Source organism: Loxodonta africana, unplaced genomic scaffold (assembly GCF_030014295.1).
Source record: "Loxodonta africana isolate mLoxAfr1 unplaced genomic scaffold, mLoxAfr1.hap2 scaffold_34, whole genome shotgun sequence".
Lineage (NCBI taxonomy): Eukaryota > Metazoa > Chordata > Mammalia > Proboscidea > Elephantidae > Loxodonta > Loxodonta africana.
This window is the reverse complement of record NW_026975055.1, coordinates 929,228-935,235: the sequence shown is the minus strand read 5'-3', so window position 1 is coordinate 935,235 and position 6,008 is coordinate 929,228.

Genomic DNA, 6,008 nt, shown 5'->3' with positions numbered 1-6,008 from the left:
ACTAGAAATAGAAATACTACATGATCCAGCTATCCCACTTCTAGGAATATATCCTAGAGAAATAAGAGCCATCATACAAACAGACATATGTGCACCCATGTTCATTGCGACATTATTAACAATAGGAAAAAGATGGACACAACCTAAGTGCCCATCAACAGAAGAATGGATAAACAAACTATGGTACATACACAAATGAAATACTATGCAATAATAAAGAACAATGATGAATCTGTGAAACATCTTACAACATGGATGAATCTGGAGGACATTATGCTGAGTGAAATTCAATCATGAAAGGACAAATACTGTATGAGATCACTGTTAGAAAAACTCATGGAAAGGTTTACACACAGAAAGAAACTATGATGGTTACGAGGGAGAAGAGTGGGGAGGGAAAATCACTAAACAATAGGTAAGTGGTAAATTTGGTGAAAGGTCAGATAGTACACAATGCTAGGAAAGTCAGCACAACTTGACCAAGGCAAGGCCATGGAAGCTTCATAGACACATTCAAACTCCCAGAGGAACGGAATTACTGGGCTAGGGGCTGGGGACCATAGTCTCAGGGGACATCTAGCTCAATTGGCATAACATGATTTATAAAGAAAATGTTTTATATTCTACTTTGGGGAGCAACCTCTTGGGTCTTAGAAACCTGTGAGCGGCTATCTAAGATACTTCTCTGGTCAAGAGAGAATGAAGAGAACGAAAGACACAAGGGAAAGATTAGTACAAAGGACTAATGGACCACAAGTACCACGACCTCCACCAGACTGAGTTCAACACAACTAGATGGTGCTCAGCTACTTAGACCAGCTGCTCTGATAGGGATCACAATAGAGGCTCCTGGACAGAGCTGGAGATAAATGTAGAACAAAATTCTAACTCACAAAAAAAGAGCAGACTGGTCTGACAGAGAGGAATGGAAATAGAGAACTCAAGAGTGAGAAGTGGACAGTGATGACATGTCGTGGGGTTGGCAATCAATGTCACAAAACAATATGTGTATTAATTGTTTAATGAGAAGCTAATTTGCTCTGTAAACCTATAGCACAATAAAAAAAAGATCTATAATGACAACAACAACTCAAAAGATTAGATAGGAATCTTAGGGAACAGTGAGTTTATGTTGATGGGGGAGGAAGAACCCAGAAAATGAGGGTGAGAATGGTTGCACAACTCCAAGAATGTAATCAATGTCACTGAGTTGTACATGTAGAAACTGTTGAATTGGTGTATGTTTTGCTATGTATATTCCCAATGACAACAACAACAAAATAATTAAAACAAAAAACAAGGGAAAAAAAAAGAGCTTGGCTGCTAACGAAAAAGTTGGCAGTTCAAATCCAAAGCAGCTCCTTGGAAACCCTATGGGGCAGTTCTACTCTGTCTAGGGTCGCTATGAGTCAATATCGAATCAAGGGTAACAGATTTTTTTTTTTTTTTTGGTTTATAACTTCAAAAATTGCCTCTCCTTTTTTTTTTTTTTTTTCTTTTCTCTTTCTGGAACCCCATTAGTCCATCTGGTAGAAGTTCTCACCTTATTCTCTTTGTCTCTTATCCTCTTCTCTAGTTTTCCTTTAGTATTTCTCAAATATTCACTCCTCTGAGTTCTGTTCCAGTACACTACCTCTTTCTTTGGCTGTGTTAATCTGCACTTAAACTCCTCCACTGAGTTATTAAGGAGAACTTTAAATATCAGATTTTTTTCCTCAGTAATTCTAAGAACTTGAATCAAAATTACAATTCTTACTGTGATCTTTTGAATATATTAAGCATAGCTAATTTAACATTTGTGCCTTTTGAGTCTATTTTCTATAGCCACTCTTCCTCTGTTTTTGTTGTTAGCTTTGTTTGATTTTATTTATATTGCTTTATCTGCTCATGTGCCAGGTATTGTTTCTGATAGATAGGAGTTGTGTGACAAAGTTATAGAAATATAGTGGTGTTTAGGGCAATGATATCTTCCCACAGAGATTTTATGCTTTTTTCTAGCAGATGATTAGGGACACTAATATTCAAAGGCATATTAATCTAAATCCATGACTTGACGTACTTTGAAGCTTTTCTTTAGGGTAAAGGCTATCTTCTCCCCACTCTTATTTCTACGGCTTAACCTTTTAGATAAACTTTGAAAGTATAAAAGTTTTCTAGCTTCACAAATTTGGCAAGTCCTACACTCCAGTTTTTCTTCTCTAACCTGCTAGGAATGATTTCCTGATTTATCTGTTCAGCTACCTCTTCCATTATGGGCAGGGAAAAGTGACCTCCTTTGCTGGGATTATCATTCTGAATTCTTTAATATATTGTATTTTAATCCTAAAATACTTTGCTTTTTTTTTTACTTTCCAATATCTTCAATAAAATTTATTATTTTTGCTTTCCTATTGTTTCTGTGCAAAGATTGTCCTGAACTAACTGAGAGTGAATACACTTGTTATCTACATTTTCAGATCTACCCTGAGGATAAACAACTGAGCCAATGCATCTGAGGCTGAGCGAGTTTAACAAACAGTTCTAGATGTCTTTTTAATTAATCAACGGGATGGTATACCATTCCTTGGCCTAGTGTACTGTCATAAACCATAATTTTCATGAGAAAATTCACTTAAGTGTATTTCCTCATTCATCTGAACTTGGAAGCTGGTTCTTCTACTGTATTAACTTACAAAGATATGAAAAATGGAAATAGTGCCAAGCTGTTATCATGTCTTTGTAAGAGAATGCTAAGAAAATTTTCTTCTGTGTTGGCATTGTGGTTGACTTTCCAAAGCTACAAAAATCAAATCCTCGTGTCTTAATTATCTTGTCCTGCTATAACAGAAATACAATAAGTGGGTGACATTAACAAACACATTTATTTTCTCACATTTTAGGAGGCTAGACAGAAGTTTGAATTCAGGGCACCAGCTCTGGAGGAAGGCGTTCTATCTGTGTCTCTTCGAGGGGTAGGTCCTTGTCTCTTTTCAGCTTCTGTTCCTTGGTTCCTTGGTGATCTTCAAGTGGCATGGTATCTACCTTCTCCCAACTATGCTTGCTATCCCTGGCTTAATCTGCTCTTTTATATCTCAAAAGGGATTGATTTAAGACACATCCTACATTATTGGAAAACCTGGTGGTGCAGCTTTTAAGAGTTCCGTTGCTAACCAAAAAGTTGGCAGTTTGAATCCACCAGCCACTCCTTGGAAACCACGTGAAGCAGTTCTACTTTTTCATATAGGGTTGCTATGAGTCAGAATAGACTCAATGGCAATTTTTTTTTGTTTGTTTCTTTTTCCTACATTATTAACACAACGAAAAAACACATTCCCATATGGAATTATAACCACGGGTAGAGGGGTTCGGATTTGCAACAGATATTTTGGGGCAGACACAATTCAATTTATAACACCCTACAATCAAGATAATTTGGGGGTCAAGCAACCATTACAGAGCTAAATAACTGGCAGTTGGACAGATTCTGCTACCAGAAACCATTATCTAGAATCTCTCATTATTCCGTATACAGTGGAGTTTGCTAAAAGAGAAAGATTAATGGAACCATGTCATCATCAGCTTAGAAACGATTTTCCCTCCATTTTCTGTGAATGTTGCAACCTGACAATGACTCTCAAGGTCAAGTATAACAGGTCTTAGAGAACCAGATACATGAATATGCAGTGCTTCTGAGAATGACAGGCTTCTCTTTACGATGATTTGGTATATCACACTGTATTTGCTGCTCTGCCCTCTCAATTTGAGTAGAAGAGAAAGAATTTCAGAGAAATACTTGGGCACAGAGAGTGAGCAGAAGTGAAGTAGTCATTACAATCATTACTTGTTAAACCAAGAATGTGCAGGTTTCCCTTAGATCAATTAAACATCAGAAAAGATAATCACACTTTAGGCATTTTGCAAGTACCCTTTCAAGTTTAGCTGCTTCCAGATTAAGGAACACTAATGCAATTTTCTATGTTGTGTACCTCAGAGTTAAATACTGGTGAGGGAATGGTTGTAGCACCGCAATTTGTGTGAAGTCCATTGAATTTACTCATATGCACCATATAGGAGTATCTGCATTTAGACACCCTCCCACAAAGATCCAATGTTAATCAAAAGAGATTTAAAGGAGCACCAGATAAATAAAAGGTGTTTGTCCTTTTCCATCTGTCTTCTGCCTTTGTCCCAATTACGAACTATCTCTGAGTAGACAAAAGGCAATGAAAGGAGCCCAAGACGCCATCCAAATTTCAATGCCCGACCGAAGCTAGTCGAATATGAAGCTGATATTTTTAAATTGACCAGATTAACTCAATGTGACTAGCAAGTAATGGCTTTACATGATATGAAATTAAGAGCTGGGAAAGAAATTTCACCTGTGCACAATAGATTGGAGTGCCTAAAAAAATTATATATATATATTATTTCACATATAAACAAAGTCATAGATTTGGAGCAAAACCTAAGCCCTTCATACTGTTGGATTCTTAAACACTAGTGTTACATTTGAATAACGTTTCTTACTTTAAAAAATAATCTATGAATATCTTTTATAATTTTATCTCACGGTAAACGTAAAAAAAACAAACCTAGAGCCGAGCCGTCGAGTCAATCCTGACTCATAGCGACCCTGTAGGACAGAGTAGAACTGCCCCCTAGAGTTTCCAAGGAGCACCTGGCAGATTCGAACTGTCAACTCTTTGGTTCGCAGGTGTAGCACTTAACCACTACTCCACCAGGGTTTCCGCAGTAAGCATATGGCATAAAAACTGAAGTATTTTCAACTTTATTTAAAAAAAATGAGGACAGTGAAGTTGGAAAAGCTAACGTGCCTAATTTTCTTAAGTTCTTATTGATGGTAAATTGAAAGTTAGGTATCATAACTCAGTACTTCAATAACAGTCATTATTTATTTAAGCAGAAAAAAGTACCTTATTGCTTACAATGTATTAAATAATTATAATTATGAATACACCAAATTTAACTCAATTTCAGATGGAACCCCAAATCTACACACATGGATAAGTATTTTTCTTTTTGTCTATAGTTGCAAAGACTGTCGTTTACTTAGTTTGCTCAGAATGACAGCTATTGTTCCGGCATGCCAGATGCAAATCAAGTTTAAAAACATAAGGTGTAGTCACGTAGAATGATTACTACATATGTCGTTAAAAAAAAAAAAAAAGAACTTGCTGTGCAGTCAATGGCAACCCCGTGTGCCTAAAAATCGAAATGTGCTTCATAGGGTTTTCAATATGGATCATATTTTGGAAGTAGATTTCCAAGCCTTTCTTCTGAAGCAGCTTTGGGTGGACTCGAATCTCCAGCCTTTTGTTTAGCAGTTGAGTGCAGCATTTACAGTTTGTACCACCCAAGGAACCCACTATGTCATAGGAGTCTGCAAAAATAATTAAGCTTTTAAACTTGGTCATTGTATAATATTTTTAAGTATTAACTAAATGTTAGTTATTAATGGAATGTCTAGTTACACAAGGCTTTGCAATGTAGCAAATTTTTCTCTTTATCTGCTGTCTCTATCATGACCGTAATCCTAATATAATACACACAAATAACAATGATTGTGCCTTCCTTATTGCTGTAATGTTTTTTCCAAATTCTGAATGATGTGGGCAAGCCTATTACATTTATAACCTTAATATTTTCATGTGCCTATACAGTGTGTATTCTTCATAGAGATATTATAGAATTTATATACAATTGGATTATAATCAATTTACTTCCTTTTTTTCCTTACACTGGATATGAACAAGCACAAAAGCCATTCTTTTCCATCACTGAATCATTTCCTATGTAGATACTGAAATTTGGGAATAAAGAGATGAATAAATACATGAATAAAAGGGATATGTAAAAGATCTCTGAGACTGTTTAAATCACAGACAAATGTAAGGTACCACCAAGACTTACAGGTTTTAAATTCCTCAGAGAGAAGTCACCATGTTCATTTCTCATATTGGAACACATTGTGTTCCAGATCTTAAAAGGATATAGATACATATAAAGAC